The 20,539-nt window shown below is 51.8% G+C and overlaps 1 long non-coding RNA gene across 2 annotated transcripts; it reads right to left on the reverse strand.

The window, feature by feature from the left end:
- Positions 1–1,516: 1,516 nt before the first annotated feature.
- Positions 1,517–20,266, reverse strand: LOC125404911 (uncharacterized). Of its 2 annotated transcripts, none has more exons than XR_007233405.3 (4): positions 20,102–20,266; positions 12,844–12,998; positions 9,561–9,699; positions 1,517–2,451 (listed from the first exon to the last, which is right to left on the reverse strand). It is a non-coding gene; the product is annotated as an uncharacterized LOC125404911 (long non-coding RNA). The 2 variants fall into 2 exon arrangements; XR_015003994.2 differs by lacking the exon at positions 20,102–20,266 and adding an exon at positions 16,620–16,720.
- Between the last annotated feature and the right edge of the window lie 273 nt (positions 20,267–20,539).

Genomic DNA, 20,539 nt, shown 5'->3' on the forward strand with positions numbered 1-20,539 from the left:
TGCCCAACTGGTCCCACCTATGAAAAGGCTGACACCCCTGCCTCACACCCTTCCTATGCACACGGCCCCAGCCATACCACCTCTCCTCTGTCCTCTTCACAAACTCTGTGTAGCATCTAGCTAGCCCCAGGGCCTTTGCACTTGCTGGTTCATCCTCCCCATCTTTCAAACGCTGCTCAGCAAGGCTCTTTCTGCTCTGCACCCCTCCCTCTGCCTCAGAGATGAGCTCCTTTCACTCCTCACTCTGGCCCTCCCTTGGATTACCTTCCCCCAGCAGGCATTGCTGTCTCAAACAGGGGGGAATCTAGTTCATCTACTCATTCGTGTATCACCTTAGGTGCTCGTGCACCTGCAGACACGGGCCCTGGAGGCCAGGAGCAGAGGCAACACAGCTTCTGAACCTCAGTTTCCCCATTTGGGACAGCTCCCCTCCCCACAAGGCCATTACAGTCCCATGAGCTCACACCTCTGAAGTGCATGGCACCCTGTGGGAGCTGGGTCAGCTCTGGCTCCTTCCAAGCCCACCTGCAGGCTTGCTGTCCCCCATGGTTATTTTTAACCACGGCTCTGGTGTGCTGGGCACACTTTGGCTCCTAAGGATACAGTGCAGGGAGGCCTCTCAGTCCAGGCTCCCTGGGCTATGGGTCTTTGGTGTGGGCACAGCAGGCAGGTCCAGCACCAGTCCAACGGCTGCTTTTTATTCCTCTTAGGCCCTGACACCCCTGCTGTTTCTGCACTTGGCCCTGGCCTAGCCCAGTCAGGATGCTCCCCAATCTCAGCCGGTGGCTATGGAACTGAGCTGGGTACTGGCCACGCCAGCCTGGGCCCTGAGTGTCCACCTCCTAGGCTCCACAGTATTTTTAAACGCTGCCCTTGGCCATCCTTGCCACATTCCAGTTGGGACCAGATTGGGCTGCACCAGTTACTGCAGCCACGGGAGCTCAGCCCGGTGAGCAGCAGGCATCTAGTGGAATTCCAGGACCTGCAGGCCTACTGTGTGCTGGCCTTATGCGGGAGAAAGGCCCCCCCCAGGTCTGTTCCCAAAGGCACTCGCTGTGTGACAGGGACAGTGTCCAGTCTGGAGATAGGGAGGTGAGATGACATCAGCTGTCCACATGACTTCTTGACGTCTGTGATTGAGTGACCGTCATGAGACTCCAGGGGGTGAGGACTGTCGCAGCTGCCAGCTTCTGCCCTGACTGACAGGGAGCAGTAGCCATGTGGCTAGGCGGTCCTGGGCCCACAGCCCAGAGAATCTGCGAGCCCAGACCTGTGTGTGTGTGTGTGTGTGGGGTGCTTATTGTTATTGTTTTTATTCTGAGACAGTATCTTTCTAGGTTGCTAGGCTTTCCCAAAACTCACATCCTCCTGCATCAGCCTCCCGCGTGCTCTGCTCACAGACACACACCACCGTGCCTAGTTCAGGAGAGCTTGTGTAAAATGACCCTCTTGACTTTCAAATGCTGGGAACTTTAAAAAATTTAGTTTTTAATTTTTTTAAATATTTATTCATTTATTATACATACAGCAGAATGACAAAATCTGATTTACATTAATTGGGGGGGCACTGGTGGCAATGCACCTTTATTTTTTTTTTAAATTACATGTATTTATTTATTTATTTATTTTGTATGCAATATTCTGTCTGTGTGTATGCCTGCAGGCCAGAGAGGGCACCAGACCTCATTACAGATGATTGTGAGCCACCATATGGTTGCTGGGAATTGAACTCAAGACCTTTGAAGAGCAGGCAATGCTCTTAACCACTGAGCCATCTCTCCAGCCCCCTAGTTTTTAATTTTTACTTAAAGTTTATATGTATGAGCGCATTTGCCTGCATGTATATGTCTGTGTACCATATGCATGTCTGTTACCCAGGGAAGTCAGAAGAGGGTGTTAGATCCCCTGGAACTGGGGTCAGAGACAGTTGTGAGCCACCATGTGGGTGCTGGGAATGGAACCCGTCCTCTGGAAGAGCAGCCAGTGCTCTTAACTGCTGAGCCCTCTCTCTGCCACCTTAAAAAAAAAGTGCGTTATTGCTTGGGAAAGCAACAGAGAAAGAACACAGAAGGACCTCAGAGTGTGTCTCCAGCCCACACTGGGGACTGTCCCCCTAAAGCTCCAGCTGTTGCTGGGCTCACAGACACTCAGCTCTTCCGGGCCAAGGTTTCTGCCCAGGCAGGATCCAGCCAGCCCCAGGACCAGTAGCTGTGGGCAGAGGGACTCATTCTTGCCTTGGTCACCAGAGACCTGTGACTCCAGCCTTCCAGCGCTGACACACAGAGTCACTCTACTGCGCTGGCACCCCCAGAACCTGGGGAGCTTTGAGTTGTGACACTTGGTGGTCCTGTTGCTTCTGGGACTTCAGCTGTCCTTCATCTGTAGCCTGGCCAGCCATTTTACCTTGCCACCTCTCTAAAGGTCGCAAATCCCAAACCCACGAGGCACCTCCTGTTTGTAAAATAAAGAAAATAAAATGTTTTAAAAATACTATTTAAACTGAGAAGTGTGTGTGTGCACGCGCACATGTGTAATATAGTTGGAAGGATGTGTCACAGTGTGTGTATATGTGTGTGCAAGTGCATACATGTATGTATGTGCGTGTGTGTACACATATGCATGTGTAGGGCAGAGGGGAAATTTTGTGGAGTTGGTTCTTTCCTTCCACTGGTGATGTAGCCAAGGTCTTTGATTTGTGAGCAAGAACCTTTATCTGCTTAGTCATACAGCTATCTCTCTCTCTCTCTCTCTCTCTCTCTCTCTCTCTCTCTCTCTCTGGTGTCATATGGACCAGGCCTGCTTCAGACTCCCTACATAACTAAGGATGGCCTTGAACTCCTGATCTCTGGTCCTTCAGCCTACACCAGTACATCCAGTGGAGCTGGTGCTGAGGATCAAGGCAACACTCTACCAACGGAGCTACAGCCGCAGCCTTAATGCCTGAGATGGTCTGAGAGCCAAGCCAGGCTCACATATGGAGCAGGCTCAACCCAGAGCCTTGCCCTACACCTCAGATTCTGGTCACTCATTTCACAGTTCTAAAACTCGGGGAACAGAGTGAAAGAAACTAGATAGAAAGCCTATCCCATTCCTCAGGTCTAGGGGCCTCCTGGGTCTCTGCTTCTAACCCATGGGGTCTGCAAGCTGATTGTCACACATGGCACTCAGCAAACACAGTGCTATCCGCCCTTAATATCAAATAAATTACAATTAAAAATAGTTACTACTCCACAAGCCTAGCACATTCTTTTCCTTCAGAGCTTTTGTTTTTTGTTTTGAGGCAAGGTTTCTCTGCATAGCCTTGGTTGTTCTGGAATTAGCTCTGTAGACCAGTCTGGCCTTGAACTCAGAGATTCGCCTGCCTCTGCCTCCCAAGGGCAGGGAATAAATGTGTGTGCCACACTGCCTGGCTCCTTCAACTCCTTTAAGTCATGATTTTGCTACTTAGCTCAGGCTGGTCTTGAATACACAATCCTCCTGCTTCAGCCCCCTGAGTGCTGGGGGTTGCGTGTGTGTGCCTCCCCTTCCCTTCTTTCCCCTTCCTTCTAATCCCTCTTCTTTCTCTCCTTTGTTTGTTGATCGCCCCGCTGTCGCTCTCGCCCACCCTTCCCACACCCTTGAGTAATCCACATTTCCTGTTTGGTTCTGTCAAGTGGAAACAACAGATTATTTTCATCACAGAAATCAGTCAATGTAAAACCCGGGGCACCCTTTGCCAAGACCAGTTGTTAAATGTTTAGCCGCAAACCAGACAAAAACAGTACGCAGAGAAACAAGCAATGAGCCTCCAGTAGAAACTTAGTACAGCAGAGAACAAAGCCAGGGCAGGGAGGTGGGGCCTTTGGGCAGCACTGGGAGTGGGGAGGTCCTAGAAGGCATCTCCCAGGAGGTGACTAGAGACCCCAGCAAGGGAGAAAGGGAACTGGGCAAACAGGGACGGAAGAAGACACTCAGAACAAAAGATAGAGAGAAGCTAGCCTGTTGATTCCAGAACTGGAAGGATTTGGGTAGAAGGGGCAGAGCCAGTGATAGGTGGATAGCGATGAGGTTGAGGAGGTGGGCAAGGGTTGGCTCATGCAGGTCTTACAGGTCACCGAGAGGAGCAGGATTTTTATCTGAAGAGGGTGGGGACTCATGCAGGGTTTGGAGCCAGGAGTGAGTTGTCTTGATTTGTCTTTTCAAACATGTGTCCCCACTGTAGGTACAGTGGAGCGGAGCTAGCAGTCAGGGTGCCAGGCGTGAAGCCAACTGCCACAGTCTAAGCAGATAAGGAAGCTGGCATTGGGGTTGTGGTGGCTCTGAAGGTGGCAATGAGATGTAGGCTTAGGTTGTCCTCCTCAGTTTCCAGGTTGGTTACAGAGTCTGGTGGAGATCAAAGTCGTCAGATGCCCAAGTCCTTCTGGGAGCCCCGCTCTTCCTCTGAACCCTCTAGAGACTTCCACTCCCGATACAATGTAGATGATGCTACATTGTGTGGCTTCCTCAATTACAAAGGAGAAAAGTTGCTGGAGTTTCTTGCACAAGACACCCTTTTTCTGAATATTTCCACCCCAGGTTGGTTGAATCCATAGATATGGAACTTGTGGCTGGTGGTGTGTGTGTGTGTGTGTGTGTGTGTGTGTGTGTGTGTGTGTGTGTGTAGCTAGTTGATTATCTCATCCACTGCGGCCTGAGCACCTTGGACAGTAAGGGCAGGGCAGAACCTTGGGATTCAGGAGGGTCTGGGTCAGCTTGCCAGGTGTGCACTGTGGGTCCAGGGCACCAGGTAGGTAAAAAACCGTGACTCTTTGTTACCATGGCAACTGGGGGGCCAGTCCTGTAGGGAGGGGCTGCTGTGGGAAGGGATCTGGAGAGTAGAGAGAGGCCTCAGCAGAGGATGCTGGGAGGGCAAAGGCCCAGGAAACGGGGAAACACGATCTTTTCGGAGGAGGTTTTTGGGGTGTGCATGCTGGGGATGGAAACCCAGCACACTAAGCACAGACTCTTCTACTGATTTCTGCCCCGAGCAACCCAAGGGGATGGGCTATTTGGAGAAGATCCCTTGGTTAAAAAAAAAAAAATTGAAGGCCAGAAAAACATCAGGGCAGATCACAGAGATTACTTCCTTCAGCTGTGGAGTGAGCTGAGCAGGTACCAGAGTCCCTTTCCCCTGCCCGCTGAGCCCTAGCACCTCATTCACCCAGTCATGGCCCCACAATTCCTGACAGTTTTTTAGAGACTTTCTGTTGATGACAGCAAGACAAAGGAGGTGGTGGGGGCGGGTACCCTGAAACACTTTGTCCTTGGGACTGCAAGGTCCATGCGTCTCATCTGGGACTCAGGGGTGACAGAGCTGAAAAACATGACAGAATGCTGGTGCTCACAGAGCCAGTGGGCAGGGCTCACAGGTTCAAAGCTCAGGCCCTGGCCCTGCAGTGTCCAGGTCTCATGGGTTCAAAGCTCAGGCCCTGGCCCTGGAACGAGTGCTTGCTTGCCCAGTCCCCCCCGCTGTGAGTCTGAACTCAAAGGAGGCTTCAGAGCTCTGTGCCTGCCACAAGACTGACTGAGGGCAAGCCTTTTCCTCTTCGAGCTTTTGTTTTAAAAATTCGTGTGTGTGCTCGCTCAAGCACTGTAGCAAGCGTATAAAGGTCAGAGGAACTGTGGGAGTCGGTTCTTCCACAGCACAGGTTCCGGGGTTGGAATTCAGGCCATCAAGTATGTTAGAAAGGCTTCCTAATTCAACAAGTCATCTTGCTGGCCCCTCCAAGCCTTTTTCTTTCTTTCTTTCTTTCTTTCTTTCTTTCTTTCTTTCTTTCTTTCTTTCTCTCTCTCTCTCTCTCTCTCTCTCTCTCTCTCTCTCTCTCTCTTTTTTTCTTTCTTTTGTGTGTGTTTCATTTTGTTTTGAGACAGCCTCATAAAGCCCAGGCTGGCCTCGAAGCCATTACATACCCAAGCATGACCTTGATCCTGCTGACCCAGCCTCCCAAGTGCCTGTGGTTTACATGGTGCTGGGAATAGCAACCAGGACTTCTGCATGCTACATAAGCACCAATGGAGCTACCTCCCCAAACTGAGGCTCAAATTTCTCACTGTGCAAAAAGGATAGCAATGATACCGTGTGTGTCCCCCACCCCTTGGATGACTAGGGGTGAAGAGATACGAAAATCCATCAGTGCTGGCCAGTGTTGGCCATGCTATGCTTTCAAAAGATGCTGTCAACCAGGGCTTGCAGAGTGAGTCTTAATATTTGAACATTCGCTGTGTGCCAGGCTGAGTTCTGGGTGTCCAAGCCTCATCGCCTCTTTATGAGTGAGGGTTATTGTCAGTCCAATTGATAGACAGGGAAACTGAGTCTCTGGGATCTAATGTGCTGTAGTGAATTGCTAAGAGGAGACACAGTTGTCCAAGTTTGAAAGCTATTCTTATTTTATCTTATGCCCTGCTGGCTAGTTGGTGAGTCAAACTTCAGAATTTTGGATGCAGTTGTCTTCGTGAACCCCAGTATCTATCTGTATGTACTGGGGGAACCCCCAACTATCCTGGATCATCCAGTTTAGCCTTCACCCTCTGCATGGGCTGTAGACAGAATATTCACAGTGGCCGTTCATTGGGAGGGAAGGGCACGGAGACATAGCCAGCTGGGCCAGTACTGGGCCCTCCTCTTGATTTGAGAGTCCAGCTGGGCACTATGTCCCATCCATAAACGTGCCCAAAATAGCTCACTGGGCCCTGCCAGGCAGGAGGACCAGGACGTCCTGTTCCCATCAGCTCTGGCCAGAGTGACCGTGTACTTGGCATTCCCAGTCTAGGCTGCTGGAAGGGAGGGCAGAGCTCACACTGCCCCAAGTCTGGCGGGAAGGAACCGGGCTCCCAGGCACCAGCAACTGGACCTCTGAGCTTTCTGCTGTCTGGGCACATGGCTGTGACTGAGTCTAGAAGTCTCCAGGGAAGTAGAAAGCAAGACTCTGGAGTCAGACAGGTATGAGTTCAAATCCCAGTTTAGGCTGACATGGTGGACCTTATCTTTAATCCCAGCAGTTGGGAGACAGAGGCAGGCAGATCTCTGTGAGTTTGAGACCAGCCTGGGCTACATAGCAAATTCCAGATCAAACAAGGATACATAATAAGAGTCTGTCTCAAAATAACAAACCAAAACCAAAACAAAGAAAAACTTAAAAAACGCAAGCAAACAAAACCCCAAATCACACACGCATACACACACCCAAATAAGTGAAGAAAAATAAAGCCCAGCTTGGACATTCTCTAGCTGTGTGACTTTCAGAAGGTCGCTTCCCCTCTCTGAGCCTTGCTCACCTCCCTGGAAAGTGGATAGATATTTCTAAATTGGCGGCTGTGAGTGGGTACCTACATGTTCAAGAGACAGCTGGAGATTTTGTGGGTTTTTGCTCCTCTCTGCCCACCCTGAAAAGGTGAGTCTGTCAGAGAAGCCAGGGACTCTAGCCCGCTGTTTGCAGGTGGATTCTACTGCCCAGGGGACATGAGCGGTGTTCTTGGGATGTGTGCAGTGAAGAAAGGCATGAATGAAAATGCCACTGTGCATTTGAAAAGAGAAATCCCAGACGGCTTACGTCAAGATGGGGAAGAAACTCAAGCAGGAGAGGGTAGGGGCAAAGGTCAGATAGTGAAGGACAGAGGGTCCTGAGAGCCCGCTCTGGGAGTGGCAGGCAGTCTGCAGCCCAGGAGCATGGCAGCACGTGTGGGGAAGTCCTATGAGCACAGATGCCCAGAGGGATTGTGAGGGTGGACTGAGAGTCTGGGCTGCCCAGAGGATTCGCTCCTCTCCTCAGCCTGGGTCACATGTGCACATCCATTGTCCCAGACTGTCCACCGTGCCCAGCCTTTCCTGATGGCCAGTCCTTCCTTGGCCTCTGCTTGGATGATCCCTCCTCAGGCAGCCTCCGTGCCTCTCCCCTGGCCCCCACCATCTTATAGTGTTCCTCGCTGGGTGTGCCTGCCTGCATCCTCTTCTGTCACTATGCTTTTGGGGGCAGGAGAGGCGGGGGTGCTCTTCTTCTTCTTTTTTTAATGTCATTTTTATGGTTACAAGGACCGGTGTTTTGCCTGCATGTGTGTCTAGGCACCATGTGCATGCCTCTGAAGACCAAAGAGGGTATTGGATTCCATAGAACTGGAGTTACAGAAGATTGTGAGCCACCTTGTATGTGTGCTGGGAATTGAACCCAGGTCCTCTGGAAGGGGGCCGGTCGTTCTTGGAGACTTGGGGTATGTGAGCCAAAACCAGTCTCTGTCTTCAATGGAAAAGGCTGAGCCTGCAGACAGGCTAGCTTCACAAGGGCTGGGAATGGCTACACATCGCCCATCCTATGCCTTCTTCAGCTTTCTGCGGCTGGGGGCTTCCATCCACTGAGTACCAGCTTGCCAGTTGTTTGCTTCGGAGGCAGGGTCTCAAGCATTTCAGTCTGACCTGGGAGTCACTATGTAACCCAAGAAGACCCTCTGATCTCCCTGTGTCTACTTCTCAACATGTCACTGTGCCCCAGGAATAGGGCAATGGGGATGGAACCCAGGGCATTAGTTTTGCCAGGAAAGCGCTCTGCCAAAGGGGCCATGGAGGGATATTCCAGTTGTATTTTAATAAATAAGGCTTGCCTGAAGTTCAGAGAGTCAAACAGCTCCCCATCATCCTTACAGACCAGGCAGTGGTGACATGCACCTCTATTCCCAGTAGCCACAATAATTTGCCATAGAAACCTGGAGGTAGTGGTGCACGCCTTTAATTCCAGCACTAGAGGGGAATATAAAATGGAGGAGACAGCTCTCAATCACAGTCTCATTCTGAGATTCCTAGAAGCAGGATCGCCATTTCGGACTGAGGTAGAGACAAGAGTCAGTGACTGGCTGTTTTTGCTTTTCTGACCTTCAGGTTGAACCCCAGGCTCTGTCTCCGGATTTTTATTAACTGTGCTATAGACACTCTCCAGTCCAAGCTGGTCTTATTATGGCACTGATTCATGGGTGGAGAAACTGAGGCTGGGACTCACAGTGTACATAGTTCAGAAAGGACAGAGCTGGGAGAGTCCCCCACCCCCTCATACACCCTCAGAGACTCCCTGCTAAGTCCCTGCCTACAAGTCAATAGCCTGGGGGGAGCAGAGCACTCAGCCAGGTCCCAGGACTCCCACCCCAGTAGGTACATGAAGAAAGTGCCTTCTGCTCCCACTGAACTCTGCCCTGAATTTACCACCCTCTGGCCTGAACCAGGCGGCTTCCTGACCTCACATACTGCAGGGCCTTGGGCGCCCTCAGCACCAGCATCTTCCTGGGCTCCAGGCCCAGGCTTGTCTGACTCCCCTCCTGAAACGGCCCCGGGGCTCCCCATACTGTCAAGGAAGCACATGCCTACTATGCACCAGGCCTGATTAGCAAAGCCCTGTTTACCCCTGTTTACCCCTTACGAGATGCTAGGACAGTTGAGGAGACTGAGGGTGGTCAGAAGTCACAGGATAGAGCTGGTAGGGCTGGCACCAACAGGCCATAGTGATTCTGGGTTCAGAAACGGCTCCCTCTGGAACCTCTTACCGGGTGAGTTTCAAACTTACTCCTCACTTCAGAAGCCCCATGTCAGGGATTCCTGTGAGAATGGGTGCTCAGGGGCGCCTTTCCAAGTCCTGTGTGGCCTCTTTGGGTGGGCTTCCTGTGGAGAACATTTTTTCCCTCGTCTCCTGTCTTGGGTCTTTGCTGATAGGAAAAAAACAAAAAGCAAAAAGGCTATCAAAGACCCAGTTTAGGATTCCCAGATTCTGATCTGCTTGAAGCCTGGCTAGAAGGTGGATTTAACTGGCTCTTGTCAGAGTCCCCAGGGCCTGCAGGCCAGCAGGCAGGAGATATAGTCAGAGGAGGCCCGCAGGTACCCTTTCCCCCTCCTCTGACCAAAGCAGATCAAAGGTTAAGCAGCCACCTGCTCATACCACTCCTCTCTGCTCTCCTTCCTTTGCCCTCTAGAAAGCTCAACAGAGCCCTGGGTGGCGGAGTGTGTGTGGGGGGGTGCCCACTACAGAGGAGGCTGGCGGCACAAGCCCTCCCCCAAGTCCCTAGTCCCTAGTTCCTAGACATTATGTAGCTCCTCAATGGGCTGGAACCAGGTCAGGGAGCTACAGTGACCCAGTCCTCAGGGGAGTTACAGGTGGCAGAAAGTATTGGAAACAGACAGACTGTACAACCCTTAAAAGGCCCAACCTCAGTCACAGTCACCTTCGAGCTAAGGGACCCACTCTTATGGCCAGGATTTGGGCAAGTCGGAGTGGTAGATATTTCACGTTAAATCTCAGTGGGTTTTCTTTTGTTTACTGAGACAGGGTCTTAAGTAGCTCAGGCTGGTCTCCAACTCGATATACAGCCAGAGATGACTCTGAACTGTGGACTTTTCATCTTCCTGTGTCTTTTTCCTGCTGCACCCTCTCCTCCTACTCCAACTGGGATTTTGTTTTCAGTAAATGCAGAGGATGGATCTTTTCTTTCTTTCTTTCTTTCTTTCTTTCTTTCTTTCTTTCTCTCTTTTTTTTTCTTTCTTTCTTTCTTTCTTTCTTTCTTTCTTTTTCTTTTCCCTTCCTTCCTTCCTTCCTTCCTTCCTTCCTTCCTTCCTTCCTTTCTTTCTTTCTTTCTTTCTTTCTTTCTTTCTGCTTTTCAAGACAGGGTTTTTCCTGTGTAACTCAGGCTGCCCTAAAACTTGCTTCGTAGACCATGCTAGCCTCGAACTCACAGAGTTCTGGCTGCCAAGTGCTGGGATTAAAGGTGTGCGGCACCACACCTGACTCTAGCTTTTTAAAAATGGCTTGCAATTCTAAGATGTTGGATCATGGGTGATGGATACTATCCCATCGCCAATGGGCCTTGTTCGGCCAGAGGCTCCTTGAGTCTCTCTGTGATCAGAATCCCTCCCCCACGCAGGAACCTGTTGTTCAAAGATAACCTGTCCCAGGCAGGGAGGTCTTGGCAGTCAGAAGCCACAGGGCAGACCAGGCTGAGAACCTAGAGGGTTCCGGGCTTGACCACACTGTGGGGAGCAGGGTGCCCACTTCCTGTACACCAGACCAGATAAAGCCAGACTGGCCTTCCTGCAGAGGCCCTGACCAGCTCTCAGTGTTCAACCATTCCAGAGACCCCAAGCGGTTGCCGGCTAACAAGCGAGGCAGAATTTACAAAGCTGATAGTTGTTTGTAAAGGACCATCCATCAAGGCTGGCTGGAGCCGACCTGGGGAGCTGGGTTCCCATTCCCCATGATCTCAAGCTCAAGGGTAACCACAAGTGACAAGTCCCAAGGTTTATTCAGATGACACCAGTGTAACAAGGAGAAGGCCGGTGAGGGATGGGTACTGCAGGGGCTTGGCATGTGGCTCAGTTTGTAGAACACTTGCCTAGCGTCTGAGAAGCCCTGGGTTCCATCCCCAGTACTGTATAAACCAGCCCGGTGACTCATACCTGTAAACACAGGCAGAGGGGTCAGGGGTTATCCTTAGCTACACAGCCAATTGAAGGCCACCCTGGGCTACGTAGTTCCCTGTCTCAAGTGAGGGTGGGGTAAGAGGGCTGGAGGACCTTGAGAAGGGCTTCTCTGCAAGTCAGTCTGGGGCTTATCTACCTCAGTTTCCCTTCTCTGTGGTGGTGTTTGGTGTGTGTGTGTGTGAACACAATCCTTATCTGATGTCACAGGTTTAGAGACTCAAACCACAGACATAAATAAGCTGTTCTTTGGAGGATGAGATAAGTGACCCTAGGCAGGGGTCACAGCAGGAATCAGGCCACTTAGTTCTGCAGAGGTGAAAGGGCCGGAGTCGTTCCCTGGTCCACAATTGTCAGCATCCTCATCCTCAGCCACTCTGACTGGGGCACACACACCACAGAGCACATCTCCAGACAGCAGGCATCGGGCACAGGGTGGGGCAGCCATAAGCCCCATCGGCACCCTGTCAGCACCCATGATGCTGTGGGAGGCGGCAGCCAGGAACCAGGAACCAGGGAAGGACCTGGCACCTTCTGCCTCTGTTTAACCTGAAAATCTTGTTTAGTTTTCCTGAGCTTTTTGAGACTGCCAGTCAAGTTCGAGCCCTCTCAGAGGTGGGAGTGTCAAGAGGCAAGCAAATCCTACTTCCTGCTTCTGGCCTATCCATCACATCGCCGTGGCAGCCAGAGGGATTCTGTGGGAACCTGTCAGGGCATGGTGTCCCTCAGGCTCCAAGCCACACCCCCAGCATGCCCTCCTCTGTCCCGTACACGTCTTTTCCAAGCCCTTTCTGCCTCAGAGCCTTTGCACTTTCTCCCATCTTACGTCATTGCAATGGTTCTTCCTCCTTCTAACCTTTGTGTGTGTTCATAGGGTGAGCACGTTCACGTGTGTGTTGGTGTGGATGCGCATGTACCATGGTATGTGTGTGATCAGGGGAGAGCCTCGGTGTCCATTCTCATCTTCCACCTCATTTGAGACGTGGTCTTTTGTTGTTTTTCAGGCTAACAGGCCTGAGAGTCTCTGGGGGAGGTTCTCCTGTCTCTGTCTCCTACCTTTCTGGAGGAGTTGTTGGGATTACAGGGGTGCACCACTGTGCCTGGCTCTGTATAAGTTCTTGGGATTCGAATTGGGATCCTCGGGCTTGCTCAGTGAATGCTTCTCCTTCTGAGCTGTCTCCCAGGGGCCAGCTCTGATTTCCAAGCAGCACAGTGGCCCTGTGCTAGAGGCCATTGGCTCACCCTGCTTTGTTTCTCTGAAGCTCTTCTCCCACCACACTTTCAATATTTGTTTATTGTCTTTGAGCCCAATTCCCAGGGACTCGGGTTTCTCTGTACCCAGGTGCTACTTGGCACACGGTGTGAACACCGTCAAGCCTTACCATGTGGTGATGGATAGAGGCTCCATGAGGGGTCTGCTCGGCGGTGTTCATCACCAGGCTCGGGACAATGAGAATTGTGAAGTATCTCAGACTGGGGACTCAGAGCACCAACCAGCTTAGTGACAGTCACTGTAGCTTCTGAGAGCCGTCTCACACTGTGGGCAAGATACACAAGTGTCTCTCTGAGGGTGATTCCAGAAATGGATATGCAACCCTTGGGCCCTGGGTTTGGCTCATGAATAGTGCTTAGCCAAGGTCATTACTAATGACGGCAGTTGCATGAGGGGACTGTAAAGACCAGGGCACTTGGTGGCATCTGGTGTCTAGATCAGGCAATCCCTTAGATGAGTGTGCTCCTCATTGGGAACACAAGAGGAGACTGAGGCCTTGAGGGTCAGAGTAGGAAAAAGATTTGGGGTTTCAGATGGACCCCAGGTATAACTGATAGGCCACTGACCTCAGTAGAGTAGCTAGGGCGGGGCGTGCAGGTCTGAGTGCTAACAAGCCTAAGTGGGTACTGGCTAAGGTAGTCTGGAACCAAAGACTGAGAAAGATTAGGATGAGAAAGATTAGTGGGGGGCAAAACTCCAGGGATCCCACTTTGTGCAGAGAGAAGCCAGGTGCAGGAGATGCCATGGCAGGGCCAACAGATCTGCACCCAGGCTCTAAGGCCCCTCCCTTGAAGAAGGGGACAGTGTCACTCAGCCAATCAGCTGGCTCTTGACCTAGAGTCAGTGCAATGCCATGTTCCATCTCTCCTGCTTCTGCCCACCACACACAGATGTGCCCATGACCACAAGTCCTAAGAGAAAAATGAGATGCCCGCTGTATCCTGCCAGCTACTGGCCTCAGACTGGACGGTAGATAGAGGGACCAAGCCCCTTAGACCTGTGCTGGCTGCCAATCTGAGGCTAATTTCATTTTCAGGAGAGCCAAGGGCTCAGGGGTCTTAAGGCCACATCCTACAGCCAGAGATGACAGACACACATAGGAAGATGGATATAGGCTAGCGGCAAGGACACGGGGGAGTTGGGTAAACGGAGATTTGTCACATAGCGTGGCCTGCCTGTGATGGTCTAGCTCAGAACTGCACCTCGAAGGTGTGTTTAAAAGATATTGGCTCCTTGTTCAGGGACGGGACAGACAAAGGTCAGGACAGAAACCCATGAGGGAGGGTGGTGGGGCAGAAAAGAAAGATGAAGCATCTATAAGGCCTACATTGAGTTGCTCTCCCCGAGTTCTAGCCCTGCACCTGTGTGGCAAGCACAGGCCCACCAGCACACCTTTGATGTGGGATTCCCCTCTGTGTGCTGTGAATATGTTTATTACCATTGGTTAATAAAGAAGTTGCTTTGGCCTATGGCAGGGCAGAATATAGACAGGCTGGAAGAGATACAGAGAGAGAGTAGGCGGAGTCAAAGAGATGCCATGTAGCTGCTGGAGGATACAGACACCTCAACTTTGTGATACACAGATTTATAGAAATGGGTTAATTTAAGATGTAAGAGCTAGCTAGGAATATGCCTAAGCTACTGGCCAAACAATGTTGTGATGTAATATAGTTTCTGTGTGATTATTCGAGTCTGGACAGCCAGAAAGCAAACAAGCAGTCTCTGTCTATACACCTTCCTTTATCCCCCTTGGATTTGGGGGTGGTTGCATGGGTGCTCACTGCTGGGAGAGGCTAGGACCCAGGCAGGGCCAGGAAGGCTTCCTGATAAGAAGACAAGTGTAGCAGGCCCATTATTGCCCCTCACCTTCCTCCAACTTGCAACCAGGGTGGTAGCAGGGTAGGGAATGACTGAAGTGGAACCTGGGCCTTCCCCAGTGGCAGAAGCCACACAGCAGAACGACTGAGCCAGAGCTGGGACAGACGGAGTGACTGGAGGATCCACGTGGCTCTCCCTGGAGCTGGGGGCAGTCACACCCATGTTGTCAGCCAGGGTCTGTGTCCCCCACAGTTGACACCTGAAAGTTCTGGGCAGAGAGGTCTGTCCTTCATTACAAAGTCACCTTGAATCAGGTTTTTCAATCTAGGACTTGACAGATGCTAGCTAGAACAGTGGAGCGCTGTGGTGAGCCAGTCTCCAGAGACTGAATCAGCCAGGCTTGGGCTTGAGGGGCCATGGGGAGGTTCCCCTCCTTCTGTTTCGAGAAACACCTTAGGAGAGTCAAGCTGCTTTACTGTGGTCTGGGGGCTGGCTAAGGGGTCAGGGCTAGGTCTACTTTTGTTCCCTATGAGGGGTTCCTGACTCTCAGAGTTCTTAAGCATGTTTATCTGTCTAGAAGTTTCAGGGGGGGATGAAGTGGGACCCAGGGATGCTTGGCTCTGGGACCAGATGCTCTGTCTCCTCACTTGTAGGGGGGTAAGGTTATTTAAAAATCAAAGCTTTTCAAAAATTACATTAAGGTAAGCCAGTCCATCTGTCTGAGATACTACCTGGTGTCTGAGTTGTAGAAGAACAAGAGGAAGAAGGTGTCTGAATGAAATGGGCCCTCTCCTGCAGGCATCCAGCCAGTGACTTTAGACTGTTTGGAAGTCACTGAGCCCAAGGAGAGCATTGCCAGCCTTCCAAACGTGAGTGATGGACACAGGCTCAGAAAGGATTGAGCTGGAGCTGGTGTCCTCAGAGTGCTGGGGGCACAGAGAAGCTCTGGTAGGTACCTCTGCTCATCCTGCCGGCCCACAGCATGCTGCCAGGCCAGGGTCTTCCCACAGACGTCTGGGCATCATCAGAGGCTGCTTCCTCCACTCCAGGAGCACAAACATGTGTGTGCTCATGCGCGCCATTGTCTTTTCTATGCGGTGGCAAAGCACCATGGCCAAGGCAACTTATAAATTAGTTCATTACTTTAGCCTCAGGCAGAGTCTTAGGACAAGGGCAGGAAATGGCTACATTCTTTGCCAAGATATAATGAGAATGGTCTTCACAGCCCACATTGCTCTCAGCACTAGTGTCTCTCCGAGCTCCTACTAGGAGGGCCCATTAAACTCTGCTTAGATCATTCAACCACTTTCCCAGTTCAAAGTCCCAAAGTCTTCCACATTCTTCCCCAAAGCAACATGGTCAGGCCTGTCACAGCAATAGCCCACTCGTGGCACCAATTTCTATTACTTTTCTATTGCTGGTAAGAGATACTATGAGCAAAGAAACCTATAGAAGAAAGTTTATTTGGAACTGACGGTTTCAGAGGGTTAAAGTTCACACGGCAAAGCAAAGGCAGGGCAGCAGGAACAGCTGAGCGCTCACATCTTGATCTGAAAGCAGAAGGCAGAGCGTACACAAGGAATGATGTGAGTCTTTTGAAACCTCGAAGATAGCCTCCAGTGGCACACCTCCTCGAACAAGGCCACACCTTCTCTATCAAGGCCACACCTCCTCTAACAAGGCCATGCCTCTCAATCCTTCCCAAACAGTTCCACCAACTGGGGAGCAAGTATCCAAACACATGAGTTTCTGGAAGCCATTCTCACTCAAACCGCCATACCCAGGCACTCCCAGACACACTCAGACACATTCTGGGCACACCCAGGCACACTCAGGAGTAATCTGACTTTCCTTTGGGCCACCAGCCCACAAATAAGGACATGGAGACTTAATGTTAATTATGAAAGCTCGGCCTTAGCTTAGTCTTGTTCCACTAGCTCTTATAACTTAGAGTAACCCCTCCCTTTTTTTTTGAGACTGCGTTTCTCAGTGTAGCTTTGCAGCCTGTCCTGGAACGCCCTGTGCAGACCAGGCAAACTGACCCATTTGTATTACTCTGCGTCCTACCTTGTGGCATTACCTCTCTCCCGTTCTGGGTGTCCTATCCGTTCTACTTCTACTGGTGTGTCTCGCGCACCTAGATTCAGCTCCTTGTTCCTCTCTCTCTGCCCGGAAGTCCTGCCTAGGCCTCCTGTCTAACTATTGGTTGTTCCGTTCAGCTCTTTAGTAAATCAATCACAGCAATGTGTCTTCATACAGTGTCTAAATATCCCACACCTCCCAGGCACAGCCAGGCACAGCCAGGCACAGCCGGGCACACTCAGGCCCATCTGGACACATCCAAGTACACCCACACAAACCCAGGCGCAGACACAACTGCATCTCTCGTCTCTCGCTGTGTGTCTCTGCTTCCTCGGCCAATATTTCATCTTGGTCATACCAGACTGGTATAGAGACTGTCCTCAGCCTTCAGTGGCTATGAAGAATAGCATTGTCATTTAGCTTAAACCATAGGAAGGGGCCTGTTCTGGGGCCTCTGCCTGTGACTGATGTGTTACTGTGTCACAGAGTTCGGGTGAAAGCCCTAGTTCATTTAGATCCTTGACCCTCCCCCACCCTGCCCCACCCCAACCACCGCTGCATGCTTTCTCTTTTGCCATCATTTTAAAAAAAAATTTTGCCAATTTGCATTTTTCAAATATTTCTCCTGTGAACACGTTGTGTTTGTGTCATAACTGAGAGTGTTTGCTGGGCCAGCACTCAGGCTCTGGCCAAGTTAGATAAACAGCCTCACGCACAGCACAAGCAGAATGAAAACTTCCGCCTCCGCTGCCCAGGCCTGCTTGGCCAGGAGGCGTCATTTCTGGAAATCTGTGGGCTGAGGCCCAACCCCGGGCAGCAACCATGTGTCCTGGGGCACAGGGCCAGCGTCTGGCCAGAGGTTGGAGTTATCCCCCACTTCTCACATGAAGAACAAAGAGTGAGTGAAGGGAGGCGCTGGCCTGTCCCCCACGTTTCCCCCCTCTCTGTCCCAGCACTTCTAACTCAGGACCTTTGCACATTGCTCAATACTCCGATTCCTTTGCTTTCCAAGAGGCCCAGGAGTAGGCTCAGCCACTGAGGGGCCCGAGTGAAGAGTGAGCAGACTCAGGTGTCAGCTTGTCACCAAGGGATCAGAGAGCCAGCATCTCTCTACCGCTTCCTGTTGGCAGCCTCCGGCAATGTGCCGGGACCCTGATTCTTCTCACTGTCTGGGACTCAGGGTGGTGACTCTGCCACAGTTTTCACAGTTTTCTTTGCTGCCCTCATTTCAAAATCTTTTTGTCACCAGATTTCTGCAAGGGTAGGAACAAGGGCATGACCTCAAATACATCAGCACTCAGCCCTGGGCAAAGTCAGCGGGATGAATGAACGGATGGATGGCAGAGGCAGGCTTCACTTCCAACCTGGATTTCCCTTCTCCAAAGTCAGTCTCTGAGTCCACAAGCAAGAAAAGAGGGAGCTGGGTCGTCCTTACTTATGTTACAGCTTGTCAGGTGGGATCTCTGGGTCCCCAGGACAGGAGAGACACCCTTAGGGGCCTTCTAGGCAGGGAAGGCCCAGCCATCACCTCAGGGCCACTAGCTCCAGTCTCAGCACTTCCATGGAGTCCTCGACGGCCCCCCTCCTTGGTCTAATTTATTTTTAGCATGGAGCTGGGGCCGAGCCCTCTCCTTAGGAAAAGTCCTAAGGCTGAGGGAGGCATTTTGAAACAGGGTGGGAAACTAGGTCAGGCCGGAGCTGGCACTGCTCCAGACGATAAGGCTGGAGAGCCTAATAACGTGAGCGGCCGATCCGTGACATAACCGAGAGGAAACGGCAATTAAGGGGCGATTGTGCAAGCGGACGAGCCTCCTTCACAGCTCATAAAAGGGAGGAGGGAGAGACCGCCCTGTTCTCTGGGGCTGCACATGCAGCCTGTGGAGCTTGGACAGTGACAATCCCTTCACTCGGGTGGCATCCACCTCCTCCGATCCCTTCAGGACAGGGGGCCCTGGAGGGAACCTGAAGGTCGAGAAGCTCCCCCAGCCAGCCTGGTTCTGTTGGGGCTGTGTTGAGAGTTGCCAAGAAGCCAGACTCTTGGCGAGTGACTGGGACACAGCTGCAGGGTGACGCAAAGTGGCTTTTTATTAGCAGGTGAACTGAAGAGAACACCCCTGAGCCTCCTGCCTCACCCTCCTGCACCCCAGTTACTGTGGATCCTCAACTCCCCACTTTCGCATCCCTGGCCTTCCCAGTCACACTGTTTGCTTTATCTTCTACCTGGGTCTTGTTTCTTCCTGCATGACAAACCTGGGCTCACTGCAGGACTTTTGCGTTTGCTATGTACGGCCTTGGCTAGAGTGCTCCTTCCCTAGTGGACATTGGCTCCCTAATGTCTTCAGTCTTTGCTCAAATGTCAGTTTCACATTAAAACCATGGCTGGCCAATCCTCATGAGAACAAAGGCCTGCCTGGTGTTCCCAGCTCTCTCCTCTATCTTTGTCTGCCACATTTACCAACAGACAACGCCCTGCAAATGCTGGGGTCCCGCACAGCCCCTGTGGCATGTGAGCATCCTAGCAGATAAGTCGCTCGCTGTGGGCTGCAGCCTGGGCACTGAGCACGGTTGAGACTGTGAGGGTGCTCAGTAAGGCTGGTGAATCAGTGTGGGAATGAATGAATGCGTGAATGAATGAGTGAAAGAACGGGTGAGTGAATGGAGGGACAAGCAGATGACTGAACAGCTGTGTGGACGAGCTAGGGAGTAAGTGTGTGGATGAGTGTGTATATGTGTATGGATGAGTGTGTATAAGTGTATGAATGAGTGACTGACTGAATGAATGCATTAGTGAATGCGTGGATGCTGAGTGAGCAAGCGAAAAAGTGAACAGATGACCGAGAGATTGAATGCCTGGGTGAATATTGCTGTTGTCACTGACCGAATCAAGCCTCATCCGCCCCAGAACTGAGCCCTCTAAGAAGCTGATGGCAGGAGGGAAACAGGGTCACCAACCTGCCGGGGCGGTAAGGTGTTCGTGTCTGCCACCTGTGCTCCTCTAGGGTGTCTGCCCCTCCCACTTCCTGGGCCTTTCTGGATGGTATCATCACGTGGCTGCCTGTCCCGGTCACGCCTGTTCCAGAGTGGCTGCACACACAGACCCACAGGCAGGGATACAATGCCATCCTCACATGCTCCTGCTCCCTCCCAGGACTCCAGACCTGGCCTCACATTCACACACAATTAAACAAACACACCCAGCTTCTCCCGAATACGCCCCAGCAAATAAGACCTCATGTCCAAACATGTTGGCACACTCAACAATCCACACTGTGCCCTTGCCTGAACACACACACACACACACACACACACACACACACACACACACACGTCCCGCATGCTCCCCAGCCACACCTCCTGAGATGTCTGCCCATCTTCTGCAGGGCCCTGTCCCCACAAGGGACCCTGAGCATCAGGAACAGGGCACCCCATCAGCACCCACCCTGACCCTGCTGCATCTTTGACCTGACCTCCGCGTTCGGCCAAGCTCATCACAGCGGTGCGTGATACCCACGTCATCCTTGACTGGGCTGCCGCAGGGCATGTCTGCTGGCGCTGTCCTGGGCACCTACCCACTTCCTCCCGTCGTGGGCGGCAGCCTTGCTGACATCAGCCAGCTTAGGGCCTGCCTGGCACCTCACAGAAAGGAAGGAAGCAATCTGTCCCTACCACAGGGAGCCAATGGGAGAGGTGACCCAGTCCCCTTGTTCACCTGGAGGGTGCAGGGCCTGGGAGGGACAGGCTCTCACAGGGTTTCGTGGAGCACTTTCATCTTCGACCATCAGGGGGATCCTAGCGTTTCTGACGAAGAGCACAGGACCTGGACCTGTGCTATTCTGAGCACCACAGATCTGTCACTTGGTCCTCAGAACAGCCATCATCCCGTGTGACAACTGAGATTGGGTCAG

This window comes from Myodes glareolus, chromosome 10 (assembly GCF_982192425.1).
Source record: "Myodes glareolus chromosome 10, mMyoGla1.1, whole genome shotgun sequence".
In the NCBI taxonomy this organism is placed as follows: domain Eukaryota; kingdom Metazoa; phylum Chordata; class Mammalia; order Rodentia; family Cricetidae; genus Myodes; species Myodes glareolus.